Source organism: Protopterus annectens, chromosome 2.part0 (assembly GCF_019279795.1).
Source record: "Protopterus annectens isolate FY-2018-M chromosome 2.part0, PAN1.0, whole genome shotgun sequence".
NCBI classification, from domain to species: domain Eukaryota; kingdom Metazoa; phylum Chordata; order Ceratodontiformes; family Protopteridae; genus Protopterus; species Protopterus annectens.
In genome coordinates, this window is record NC_056728.1 from 826,559,480 (window position 1) to 826,574,022 (window position 14,543).

The 14,543-nt window shown below is 43.9% G+C and overlaps 1 protein-coding gene across 1 annotated transcript in view; it reads right to left on the reverse strand.

The window, feature by feature from the left end:
• Window positions 1-14,543, reverse strand: part of RFX3 (regulatory factor X3) — a 1,639,608-nt gene that overhangs the window by 893,022 nt on the left and 732,043 nt on the right. The window lies entirely within an intron of this gene.

Genomic DNA, 14,543 nt, shown 5'->3' on the forward strand with positions numbered 1-14,543 from the left:
ATAATCACTGTACCAAACTACACAGACACTAGTATTATGCAAGTAGGGTTGCCAGCTTTCTTTGTGGCTAAAACCGGACTAAGATCACGCCCCTCACATCACCCATAACTCCACCCATTCCCACCCCTCTCCCATCCATGCTCCACCCATTTTGTGACATCAACTGATGAGAACACCCTCTTTTTTTCTGTTCCGGATGCCTGCTTTCAGCTGATTTACTATGCTTTTCTGTAAAAAAGCATAGTAAATCAGCCAGTTTAGCAAACACTGATAGTCTGTTTCCTTACCATTCACCTCAGAAGCCTCATCAAAATGCACTACAATCTGGAAAAGGTTTGCATGACACACTGTTCTTAACAACTGTCACTTCAGCACAATGTTAAAAAATCTGTTGCAATACCGAAGCAGCATTCATTAAAAAAAATCATCTACAGCTATAAATGTTTACTAAAATGTATCACAAATTGTCAACAGGTATTTAATAAACTGCAGCCAAGTAACTCAGCCAGAGACTGCTGACTATTGAATGTTGCCCTAAGTGGTAAGCATCATACACAAGGTGTTCAAGTTTCAGTATGCTACAATGCTTCAGGCAATCAAAATACAATAAAAATTCTAATGCGTCAAAACTTCACAAGTCAACTCATTTTTCCTAAATACAACACTATTCCAACACAGAAAACTAATACACTGCAGGGACTGCACAGCTGAACCTGTACTGTTACTTTGGCATATTTACACAACACAAGTGACTAAAGCAGTACTCGAAAAGTACATGCAGCCCAAATAAGTGTTATTTCTGCTACAACTATGCACATTAAACACTGTTGCATAGGGGCGTGTGCCATTGATACTGCTCCAGACAAATATTCAGCTTTTATGTTACAGTAAAAACTATCTACAATAAAGAGTTTTAGCAGGTACGAACTGTTATGATTTCTAAACCATCCAATGCTTTTGACCAATAACTTACAGAAAGTTTTCCATTCCGATTCTTACTATATACCCGACCCTTCCATAAATGAGCTGTGTTGCTGGGAGATGCTTCTCGGCACACCACGACTAAGAGAGGGTGCTCCAGGCAGTGTAACCCCGGTCATAGTTCTGAGTTGTCATCTATGAACTGGCTCAGGTAATTCAATAAAGATATTTGAGAATATTTCCTTCCTTTCAAGTTCGCCGCCATTTTCAGTTGTCACCGAAAAAACTTACGTAAAAAAGACGCAGACCGTGACAGAATCATTTAGTCTTTTGATTTTTTTTTTGCTCAGCCGGGAAGCAGAGGGGCAGGCCTAATAAGTTAATCGGCTTTTATTATTAGCTTTTGTTGTAGGAGGCGGAGGCAAAGGTGTAACCATCTGTAACTGTGTGCTCTGTTTTGAGAGTGTACGTGGGACATCCTCAGAGTTCTTGACTTGATTACCAGTAAATAATGTCTTCATAAGTGCTCTGTCTGTCAAACATTTGAGAACTGCAGCCAGGGGTGTAGAAAGCAGATTCCACATAACCAGTTAGTGCTACCCTCTTGGACACTATTACAAATGTACACGTCTCAAAATACTGAACCCAAACACACTGTTGCGTCTGAAAGGCTTTTAAACAATTGTGCAGGATATTTTGCGAGGGCGCCCTTGTTAGCGACATTACTTACTTTACAAGAAGGATTTTCTTACTTACACCTTACCCTCTAGAAGTATTAATGTTGAGAATTGTCTAATAGTAAGCAGGAAGATCAAGTGAAGATTGCTACTTAATAGCATCTCCATAATGCTTGAGACCGTGACAGCCAGTAGCACAAAACCCGGACTTCACGTGTCCGGTTTTGAATGAAATTTGTAACCGGACAATTTGTCAGAAAACTGGACAGTCCAGTCAAAAAACAGACAGCTGGCAACCCTATATGCAAGTGATGTAAGAAAACATTACAGTCAGATTAGTGAATTGTACATCTGCAAATATACAGAGCTGAATATATTTTTTTGGTTTTAGAGTTTGTACTGTTAGTTGTTGCTTAGATCTCTGTTGAAACCACCCACCCTCCCTATTTTTGGCTTGTAGTTTAAATTTGGTGGCTTTTGCAGTTGCCCGCCCCACTGTAGATTTGATCTGGGACACTCCCCCCAGTCCCATCTCTTTACCACATTCTACCTAATAAACTCTTTCTGCACTTGCTTTTAGTCCTTTTTAATTTAATTGCATTTTTTAAACTGTGTTTGGTCTAATACTGCTACATACTGAAGTGTGCTAGCTTGAACTGCATGTGAATTGTTTTTACTACTTTTCTGTATAAAAAAAACAAAACAAACTGTAAGCCTGTTTCCTACCTTTCATGTAACTAGTGTTCCAGATACAGATTTGCTGTATCCAGGACTGTATGTAAGCTTCTGAGCCCCCCAAGCCTTTCTGTGTTGCTGGGAAGCCTTCTAGCTTATCAGTGGGAGTGGTAAGCACTAGGTATACTGTCTACCACATAAGGAATGATTCTGGCCCAGAAATTGTAGTTATTGGCCGTTTGGGCAATCTCTTCCATCTCCCTCAACTTTCTGATTTGAAAGCCTGCATTTGCACTTGTTTCTGTCCTGTAACTCATCTAGTGCAGATACAGATTCTTAGTTTTAGCACTTAAATTTGCTTATTCATGTTCAACACTTGTTCAGAACTTGTAAGCACAAAATAAGTTACTAATTACTATAGCACTCAACCTTCCTCATTACCTAGAGGAAAACAGTTTTTGTACTTACTTTTCTCACTTGCTTAGAGAAAAACAGCTCTTGTACTCACTTTCCTCACTTATCTAGAGGAAAATAGTTTTTTATTTAGGCATGCCCAAGGATCAGCTCCCAGTGTCCTCTCCTGTCTATCTGATGAATCTGGGCATCTTGAGGCAATGTAGAAATTGCCTCATGTACACAGACAACCCTCTCCTCCTACCACCTGTGAGAGATGCACTTATCTAGCCAAATTGGTGGTAAAGCTCTCTCTAACCAAGTCTGAACTTGACAGTCATGAGGAGAAGGTAAACATTTGCACCACACCACACTCATCACATAGTCTCGCTAAATCTATACCACCAAAATCCACACACAGTAACACAAAAACATTCGCGGAGGCTCTCAATAATAATCTGTCTAAGCAACAGAGACCTCCAAAGCAGAAATGCAAGCAACCTCCATCCCCCAACATAAACCAAATGACACATAGCCCACAGACTCAGTGTGCCACTCAACCACAGCCAATAAGGCAAAACAACATACCCAACACACTAGTCTTAAGTGACTCTATAGTCAGGCACACTGATGTCCCACTCACCAGGCTAAACAAGGAAAAGGTTACTGTCAGCTGCCTGTCACGTGCCAGGATCCGCCACATAACCCACACACCCAGGTCACTCCACAATAAGTACAAATATGACTCTGTCATTGTCCATGTTGGTGTGAATGACCTGAGACGTACCTCCCTGGACTACATGAAAAGACACATGGAAGAGCTCTCCGATCTTGTAGCCCAGGCAGGTATGACCCTAGCCCTGAGTAGCATTCTGCCATCGCCCAGAATGATACCACAGTACAAGGACAAAATGACTGACTTCAACAAATGGCTAAGCTTCTGGTGTCATTCTAAGGGGATCCAGTATCTGTCTGCTTGGGATGACATGGTCAACAGACCACGATGCTTTGCCACAGATGGCCTGCACCTGTCGCCCCTGAGAATCCGGATACTGGCTAAGGCTCTTGCTGCCCCTATAGTGCCTTTTTTAGGCAAGGTTCAAATAAATTCACCACCATAACAGGAACAGGCAAGCAAAAACAGAGGGTAATGCTAATCAATGCTAGAAGTCTAAATCTCAAAATGCACTCACTCAAGGCACTCCTTAAAATGGAGAACATCGATATCTGTGCAGTAACTGAGACCTGGTTCAAGGCTCCAGAGAGCACCCCTGCACTACCAGGCTATAACTGATACCACACTTTTCGGCCATGTAACCTGGACCGAAACACCAAAGGCGGAGGTGTCTCCATATTCATTAAGGATATCCACACCTCCAGGCTAGTTGCTCAGCATAATGCATACAAGGTTATCCAAGTGTAACTAACTCTAGGCAAAAAGTACAGTTTTGTACCTACCATAAATGTGCAAAGTCTGGGTCTGGCCTCGGCTGATCACACTTCAAGTCAACACCATTTTCCTCAGTGTTTCTTGCCCCAGCATGCCAGGCCCTCTCTAGAAAGGCTAAATTTGATAAATGCAAATTCCAAACAATATATACAAACAAATACACCATAATAGATTCCCCAGCTAGCTACAAGATGGGCAAATACCCTACTCTGGAGTATAAAGGCAGATTATAATGCTTGGCAAATGTATGCACTCAAGTAGCAGCCTCTAAAATAAGAAAGCTGTAGTAGTGGCTGTAGCCCTTAATGGAATGAGGTCGATGCAGAAGCTGGTTTTTCTATTGTTCTTGGTTCTGTCAGGTAGTAAGCGTAATTGTCTGTGTTACATCCAAGGTTTGCAGCAATTTTTCCCTGTTTTTAATGATACCCTGGAGACCACCTTTGCATAAAGGTAGGATTAGTCCTCATGGACACTCTGTATCCTGATGGAAGATAAAGGGGGCTACTGCCACATTAATGTAATTAATTCAGAAACCCTTCTAGCTGAAGTGATTGCAAGCAGGAATGCCCCAAGATAAGTTCAAGTCCCATGTAGGCAATGGTGGTTCCTTGGTGTGGCTACATTTTTTAATTGAGAAACTGAGCTGAAGAGAGAGAGGGATGAGACTGGAGGGGAGGATCCATGTTGTATTCTGCTGGAAATTGCTGATGCATGATGGAGGATGGAGACAGACCACAGACCATTGTGGAAAAGCTCTAATTCCAGGATGTTAGCTATGTTTGCCAATGATGCATCTACTCCTTTTGTTGCACCTCCAAATCGATATCTTTTCCATTTTGCTGAATAGTTTTCAAGTTTGGATGCAGGATTTTGAAGTTGTTCTGTGTTAGCAGTAGGAGGTAGTAGGGAGGAGGCCATGCGTGTTCCAGACACTCCTCTCAGCAGCGTACCCAATGTTGCCTTGCCCAATCTGGATCTATCAAAATGATCTGATCTTCTTTGATCTTCAGTTCAGTAGCACTGTGCATCAAGTCTGTTCAATTGACAGGCCTGGGCCCACCACTGGAATTCTTGTTTCAAGCATGGAATTATTGGAATTTGGTTTTCTAGGCTGTGCTTGTGCACAGAGACCATAAATTCCTCAGAGTACCATTACCTTCTCACTCATATGCAGCATGTGTGTTATTATTATTATTATGCAGGATAAACCCAGGCCCAGGGGCTTTTAGGATGCTGTAAGCTGGCTGGTTCTGTGTTGTTAATGCCATAAAATAGAGTAGTAGCTGTAGCTCTGTTTCTGCTGTGAGGAAAGCCATCTGGTTGATGTGTCCAGTTCAGGAAGGTTAGAAGGTTATCCTTTGGGATGGTATCAGCCTTGACTTTTTTTTGTTGTATCTGTTGGCAGGGCTAAGGTGAATAACCTTTTTGTTTTCAAATCTTTTGTTGTCTTGTCTGTGTGTCCAGGTCAGGCAGTCGTCAAATATGGATAGTGAAGCCTGCAATGAGCTTAGTGAGTTTGATCTAGCAGAATTCCTGATACTGAATATGTGGGAATTGACAGTTTAGGCCCTAGCCGAAAAGAGTGCAGAAGTATATACTTTTACCCCATCTCTCCAATGCCTAGATTCTCTTTCAGAGGTGGGTTTTTTTTTTGCAGGCTATTTACAGCTGGGGGGGCCCTGAAATAGTCATAGGATCTGCAAGGAGAGCCTTATACAAAATAATGTGTGTCCGGAACCCTGTAGTATCTGTCGGGCTTAAGGCCGGGCCGCAAGGAGTCAGGGCAGTACAATCATCACATCATTAATCATCCTATCACAACTGTAAGTACTGGAGAGGCCTATGTTGTGGTAAATGCAAAAAAAATGCAAAAAAAAGGTCCCTTTTCCTTGAAAATGTCTGAATCCCTGGCCCCTCCCATTTGGTGTTCCTCATGCATAGCATGCAAGAAACCCCAAAGAAAATTCCTCAGGGGAGAAGGTATGGAATCCTCTGCATCGGAGTGCATCAGAGGAGAATAAGGGCCCTATTTTCTGGAAATCATTGGTTTGTCATTTCTGAACTATCAATAATCTGAAATCTGAAGAAGCTGGCTCAAAGGCTCTGAGAGGCCTCATCAGGTGGGAGAGACATCTGATCAAAGAAATGAGATCCTCTGGTTCCCTAGATCAAAGAAATGAGAGAGCATGCTAGACTAGGCATTTAGTAGTAGAGAGGGCCCTTGTTTAATGAGAGGGCCTTTGGAATCTGCCTTTAGAAGATTGGCATGCTTTAGCCTGCAGGGGCCCGGCAGGACTTTATGGATGCAGGGCCTAGTAGATCCGTAAATCCTGAGAAACTGATAAAATCTAAGAAATTTCGGTGATCAGATAAAGCTATGGAAACTGTAAGGGAGGGTGGAGGGAACATTGTATCGGCAGCCATGCTGGAAGCTCAAGCATTAAGAAGACAAGCATGCGGTTTTCGGAACTTGTAGCCGAGCCCGAAAAACCAAGGTGTCATCGGCGGTTTTAGCTTTTAGTTCGGCCCGAGCCGTGAACGCCCAGTGTCGCTCACTTTACGCTTTAGTTAAATGTGAAACCGGTCTCCGGATATATGATATAAGCAAAAACGGGCGCTGCACTCCTCTGCAAACTCCGGCCGGCCGTTAGCGTTGCCAGGAAAGAAGGAGAAGTAGAAGGCTGGGCAGTAAGAGTGGGCTTTGTCGTGGTTTGGGGTAATTATTCACTTTTTTTAAGTGGAAATTTTTATGAGGTAGTCAAGAACCTGGGATTAGCTTTCTTTACTTTCGTAGACATCGGCTGGAAAGAGAAAGAGTCCCCAGTACCAGCCAGCTTGCTTCGGTCTTAGTAATCTCTAATCCACTGAGAGAATGACTGCGAAAAATGCCTGGAGTTGATCTGCCGGGCTGCGGCAGAGGAGGTGAAAAGGAGATCAGCCGTCAGCTGATACCAGACTGCAGCTGAACGATCAAGGGAATGTCGAATGAAGCGATCAACAGCGAGAGAAAAGCTGATCAGATACGACTCAGGGACCCGCCTGAGAGGGGATCTGCAATCCAAATTGTAGCTTGCTACAGATCCCCCACCATGCCCCAGGATTCCCACTCCTCTTTTCTTGATGTACTGGAAAATATTAGAGTTCTACCAAACACCCTAATAATGGGTGACTTCAACTACCCCACCATTAACTGGAAAAACTACTCATGTACCAACTCCTTAGCTCAACGCTTTCTGGAATTCATAAACTCCAATGTCCTGGATCAACCTATCCACACCCCCACCAGGGACAACAATATCCTAGACCTAGTCAGTACCAACATGAGTGACCGGTGTTCCACACCTGAAGTCAACTCCTCGTTGGTCCGATCTGGCCATAAGCTAATCACCTTTGATAGCCACATCCCGCCCCCATCCCCCATTAAGGAAACCACGGTAAAAAAAATTCTCCAAAGCCAACTTTATGCTTCTTAAGACAGAAGTGGTGAACTTCATGACACCCATGCAGATGGACAATACAGTTACAACTGCTGAATCCTACACAAATGCACTTTATAAAGCACTTACACGAGTGCATGGATCGTGCTATCCCAAACGGAACCAAATCGCTATCTTCAAAAAAAAGGAAGCCAATCTGGTGGTCCCCTGCCATAAATAAACTGTACAACAGAAGAAAGAAATTGTTGCAAAAGAGATTAAACTCCCATGAGTGGAGGAGCTCCCTGGTCAGCCTCAGTAAGAAGCTGAGATCCCTTATAAGAACCTCCAAAGCTAGTTACAAAAACTAAATCACCACTAATTCTAAGGACAACCACAAAGCATTCTATAGCTATGTCAAGAATCTCAATGGCAACACCCAGATCTGCTATGAGTTACAGCACAACGGCATGAAAATTACAGAGCCAACTGATATTGCCAACATCCTGGCAGATAGGTTCAGTGCTAACATTACCCCCCCCACCCCCTAAAGGGCCCATATCTATACAGGAAGAATGCAAAGTCCCTGTAATCACAACTATGCAGGTAAAAGCTGCACTCTCTAAAGCCAAAAACACAGCATCCATGGGACCAGACAACATCCCAAGCTGCGTTTTACATGAACTTCAGAACGAACTGGCTCCCCACTTAAGCACCATGTTCAATAATAGCCTCGCATCAGGCTTTGTGCCCACTGAATGGCACAAAGCAACAGTTATCTCACTCCACAAAGGGGGAGCCACCATTGATCCTGGGAACTATCGACCTATAAGCCTGACGAGTCTGGTCTGCAAGGCCATGGAACGCATCATCATAGAACTCATAAACAAAGACATTGGTAACCTCCAAACTCTGGATCCCACCCAGTTCGGGTTTGTGAAAGGCAGATCATGCCTCCTGAACCTGATCGACTTCTTTGAGGCAGTCACCAAAGCCGTAGATGAGGGTAAGTTGGTTCACACAGCCTATCTTGACCTCGCCAAGGCTTTCGACACCATCCCCCATTCTGGAATTATAGCTAAACTCACTAAACTAGGTATAAATCCCTACATCACTAGATGGGTTGCCAACTGGCTCACTGACAGAACCCACACTGTAAAAGTTGCAGGCTCCAAATCTGACCTCAAAGCAGTGACAAGTGGACTACCACAGGGTTCTGTCCTGGGACCTCTCCTGTTTGGTATCTACTTCTCTGAAGTACAAGCTAACACAGAAGGCCTCTGGCTAATGAAGTTCACAGATGACTGCAAACTAGGAGCCATAGTCAAGTCCCCAAATGATGTGGACATCCTACAGAATGTGTGATAAGAGACCTTGGGACCCAGGTGGACAGTAGTCTCTCCTTTGATAGTCACCTCAACACAGAAGTCAGGAAGTCCTTCTATGTGGAACACCTCATCATAAATGGGTTCTCATTCAGGAAAAAAAAGGTCATTGTTCCTTTCTACTTGACACTCAGACCCATTATAGAGTACAATGCCCCTTTTGGAATGTACCTCACAAGACATATGCAGCAGCTGGAAAGGCCACAGAAGTACCTCACAAAGAGGATTACTTGCCTCAAACAAATGCCCTACACTGACCACCTCAAAAAACTCCAGCTTTACTCTGTAGCATATCACCTTCTCCAAGGTGATCTCCGACAAACATATAAAGTTATGTCAAACCCAGAGCTGTTGGACATGCTACACCTAAAGAAATCCCAATCCCTCCGAGCTACACACTCTAGGGACCTAAACCTTGTCACCACAATAAACAGGACATGCTGGAGGGATAGATTCCTGTCCCAGAGACTTCCCATACTCTGGAACATGTTACCCATCTATGTCAAGCAAAGTTCTTCATTAGCACTCTTCAAGAAAAATCTTGATGAGTGGATGGGAAATAGGAAATACACCCCGGGAATGACTTCTGTGTCTCTGCTCAACAGTGGCAGAGGAAAATAACTTTCTTGAGTGGAGTAAGCCAGGGAACCTTGTTGGCTAAGCTTACGTAGGCCCTTGGGCCAATAGCCTAGTACCTACCTATGAACTGTACAGTAAAGCATACCCAGTCAAAACTCACATATGACAACAGTGGTCACTCATGGGAAAAATGTACTGTCCCAAAAGGTGCAGTTCATATACAGGCATTATACAGTTTTATAAACTTTTATAAGGATAATGGATGTAATGTATTTCATAGGACTGTGGAAAGATCAAGGAGAACTGTCCTAAAGGGAAGAGGAACTGTTGTGTTACAATATTAAATGCCATGGTGGGAAAAGAAGGAGGGACCATTAAAAGAAGGGATTCAGATAGTGAAGAAGATACACAGCAGAGAAGAGATGGGAACACCTAGAAGTTTAAGGAACTATACAGAAAGATGGAATTCCGGGCTAGTCTTTTTGAATATTCAATGTGAATTACATACAGAATTGGGACCTTTAAGTTGATACGGGTAAATCTGCAAACTAAATGCACCTTCGGTTTTAAAGTATTTCTTATCCTCCTCTCCTGATGGTCACAAATTTCCTCAAGTGGACTTTTGAGGGGCCCAATATATTTGTTTTTTTACTAGTTGTCTTATCAGTTTGCTGGATTTCAAAGCATTCTCATGCTTTTGCTTATTTTATATATATATAGGTTCATAGGTAGGTACTAGGCTATAGCCTAGCCAGAGTGTGTCGGCTTTCACCTCCCCACTGATTAATTAACTGAGCCTCTGTCAAGCAGAGCCAATGAAGTGATCCCAGGGATGTACTTTCTGTTACCCACCTACTCGTCAAGGCTTCTCTTGAAGAGTGTTAGTGAGGGGCTCTGCCTAATGTAGTTAGGAATTTTGTTCCAAAGCACGGGGAGAGTCTCTGTGACAGGAATCTTTCCCTCCAGCATGTTCTATTTATTGTTGTGGCGAGGTTTAGCTCACTAGAGCGTGTGGCTCACAGTGACTTGGATTTCTTTAGATGGAGCATGTCCATCAATTCTGAGTTGGACATGGCTTTGTAAGTCAGGCAGAGATCACCTCTGAGTAAGCGATACGCCACTGAGTACAGCCGGAGTTTTTTCAGTCAGGCTGCATAGGACATATGTTTGAGGCCAGTAATCCTCTTGGTGAGGTGCTTTTGTGGTCTTTCAAGCTGTTGCAAGTGTCTTGTGAGGTACATCCCAAATGGGGCATTGTACTCTATGATGGGTCTGATGAGTGATGAGTAGAGGGGCACTATAACCTCTTTATTTCTAGATGCGAACCCTTAGTAATTAGATGGGCCACATAGAAGGATTTCCTAACTACTTTGGCAATATGATTGTCAAAGGAGAGATTACTATCTACCTGGGTCCCCAGATCTCTTATTACCTCTTCTGTATTAAGGGGGCTGCCGCCTATGTGGTAATTTGTGGGTGTTTTGTTTTTCCCAGACGGGATGACTATGCATTTTTTGGCATTTAGCTTGAGGCCATGACTTTGACACCAGGTGTCTGTCTCAGTAAGGCCTTTTTGGAGGATGTCCGTGTCAGCCGGAGAGTCAATTATGGCTCCCAGTTTGCAGTCATCAGTGAACTTGGTTAGCCATAGTCCTCCTGTGTTTGCCTGTACTTCTGAGAAATATATGCTGAACAGCAAGGGATCCCAGAACTGAGCCTTGCGGGACACCACTTGTGACTGGTTTAGAGTCAGACCTGGAGCCCGCTGTTCTTACCGTATGAGTTCTGTCTGTAAGCCAGCTGGCAACCCATCTTATGACGCAGGGGTTTATGTTCAGGCTGGTGAGTTTTTCTATAATACCCGAGTGAGGAATGGTGTCGAACGCCTTGGCGAGATCAAGGTAGACTGTGTGAACCACCTTTCCCTCGCCTATGGCCTTGGTAACTGTCTCGAAGAAGTCAACCAGGTTTAGTAGGCATGATCTGCCCTTAACAAAGCCAAAAGTACAGTTTTGTACCTACCATAAATGTAGATGTTCGAGTGCTAATACAGCTGCAGTCATAACAGATGGGTTTTCCTGCCATCCTCGGTCGGCCGAATTCCAAAGTCTAGGTCCGGCGTCGGTTGTCGTCGCTTCTTCCCTGACGTCAGTGCGACAGGGGTATAAAAGAACCAGCCGACGCCATTTTCTTCAGTTTTTCTTGCCCCAGATGCCAGGTGCCCCCAGAAGGAAGGCAATACATAAATTTATGTAATAATGCAATGCAGTATAATCAAAAACCAGTAGTTGCAAGCAAATACATCATAAAAGAATACCCCAATCAGGTTGTATGAGGAGGTGTTAGCCATTAGGCCTGTTCCAGAGGGGAAGGAGGGAGGGAAACCTGGACTGCAGCTGTATTAGCACTCGAACATCTACATTTATGGTAGGTACAAAACTGTACTATGTTCATCGTGCATACAGCTGCAGTCATAACAGATGGGTAGAATACCAAAGCTAAAAAAGGGGTGGTAGGCACTAGGTGGAACTAGGAGGAAACTCTGTCCTGATGGAAAATGATGAAAGGCTGGACAGCCATGAGGGCTTGCAGTTCCAAAACCCTGCGAGCTGAGGTAACAGCCAGCAGGAAGGCTGTTTTCCAGGACAAATATTGCAGTTCTGTTGAGGCAGCTGGCTCAAAAGGAGGCAAAGTCAGTTTCTCTAGAATGAAATTGAGATCCCAAGCAGGCAGTGGTTGTTTCCTTGGGGGTTTTATATTCTTAGCCCCTCTGAGGAACTGTCTTAAGAGGGGATGAGAGAATAAAGGAGGATCAGTGTTGTATTCTGCAGAAATGGCTGAGGCATGGATTTTGATGGAAGAGAATGAAAGTCCACTGCTTAGCATCTCAGCTAGGTACTGTAATATTTGAGGTAAATTCAGTATTCCAGGGTTCTGGCCCTTTTTCTCATTCCAAGCACAAAACCGTTTCCATTTGGCGGAGTAGGCTTTTCTAGTAGAAGGTCTTCTGGCCTCCAAAATGACATCCTGTACCTCCTTGGAGAGTAGGGTCTGTTGTGATTTTAAGGAATCTTCCATGCGGCTAGATTGAGTGTTTTCAGCTGACTGTGAAGAGTTTTGAAGTTGTGCTGAGTCAATAGAAGAGGCATTAGAGGTAAGATCCATGGTGGGGAATGCGTTAGGCTCCTCAGGAGTGGGTACCAGTGTTGTCTTGGCCAGTCTGGAGCGATGAGAATCATCTTTGGTCTGTCTGCTCTGGTTTTTAATAGAACTTTGGGCAGCAGAGGAAGAGGTGGAAAGGCATAAACTGTCATTGTTGTCCAACTGAAAGGGACTGCGTCCACTTTCCAGGCCTGTGGATGAAAGGACCTTGAGCAGAATTTTGCCAATTGGTGATTTCTGTGGGAGGCAAAGAGATCTATGTCTGGCCTTCCCCATGCTTGAATTATCTTTGAAAAAACTTGAGGATGCAACTTCCATTCGTGTGGATCTGTCATATTTCTGCTTAGGTTGTCTGCCAGCATGTTTTCCTTGCCTGGCAGGAACTGTGCTTGAAGCTCGATTTGCAATTCTAGAGCCATGTTCCAAAGAGACATGGCTAGCCTGCATAGGGGGTATGAGTGGGTTCCTCCCTGTTTGTTTATGTACCACATTACTGTGGTGTTGTCTGTCCTTTTCAATAGCTGGCCTGGATGCAGCAGGTCTTTGAAAGCTATAATAGCATTTATTACTGCTAGCATTTCCTTTTGATTGATGTGTAGGTGCTTTTCCTTTTGGGACCATCTGCCCTGAATGCACCAATCTGTCATGTGCACCCCCCAGGCGTAATCCGAGGTGTCTGTTGTGATGGTTTGACTCGCTTGAGGCTTGCAGAATGGGAGACCTGTGTTTGTTTGGCATGCTTGAGCCCACCACAGAAATTCCTTTTGAAGACATGGAATTAGTGGTATTATTGTTTCCAAGCTGTGGCTGTGCTGAGACCATAGGTTTTTCAGGTACCATTGAAGTTTCCTCATATGCAGCTTTGCACATGGGATTAGTAGGATGCAAGATGCCATGAATCCCAGAGCCTGCAGGATTTTCCTTGCAGTCAGCCTGGTGAAAGTTGCCAGTTTTCTGAAGTATTGAGTTAGTTGCCCTTGTTTCTCTGGCGTGAGGTAGGCCATCTGGGTGTTTGTATCCAAGTTGGCACCCAGGAAAATTGTTTGAGAGGGTATTAGCCTTGATTTCTTTTTGTTGACTGTGTATCCCAGGGAATTCAACAACCTTATTACAAAAGCCAGGTGTTTCAGAAGTATGCGCTTGCTGTCCGCTTGGATCAGGCAGTCGTCCACATATGGGTATATTTGTATCCCTTGCAGTCTGCAGTAGGCAATTACTGATGCCAGGCATTTCGTGAACACTCTGGGTGCAGTAGATAAGCCAAAGGGCAATGCAGAGAATTGATAATGTGTTGAACCTGCAAGAAATCTGAGGTATCTTCTGCAATCTTGTTTGATTGGGACTTGCAGGTATGCCTCCTTGAGGTCCAATGTTACCAGCCAAGACTCCTTGCTCAGCATGGGAAGAAGCTGCTGTAATGTGAGCATCTTGAATTTTGGCATGAGTAAAATGTGTTTAGGATGGATAGGTCCAAAATAGGTCTCCAATCTTTGCCCTTCCTTGGTACCAGGAATAGTCTGGAATAAAAACCTTGACCCTGTTCTTGTGCAGGTACCTCTTGAATAGCTTTCATGTCCATGAGATCTGAAATTTGTTTTTGTGCCTCTGCCCTTTGATTGTGTGGCAGGTTTGGCATGCCTCTCATTTTGGAAGGGTGTGAAAGTGGAATCTGTAGCCTCTGTCTATAATGTCCAGGATCCATTTGTCTTTTGTGACAATATGCCAATTTTTTGAAAATAATGCCAGTTTTCCACCTAAAGGTGCTGCCATTTGAGCCTTGCTTGGCATGCAAAGGGGTAAGTCATTGGTTCTGCTTTCTGAATGGCTGTGAACTATCCTCACTACCTCTTTGGGTAGGTGCTTGCCATTGTCTGCCTCTAAACGA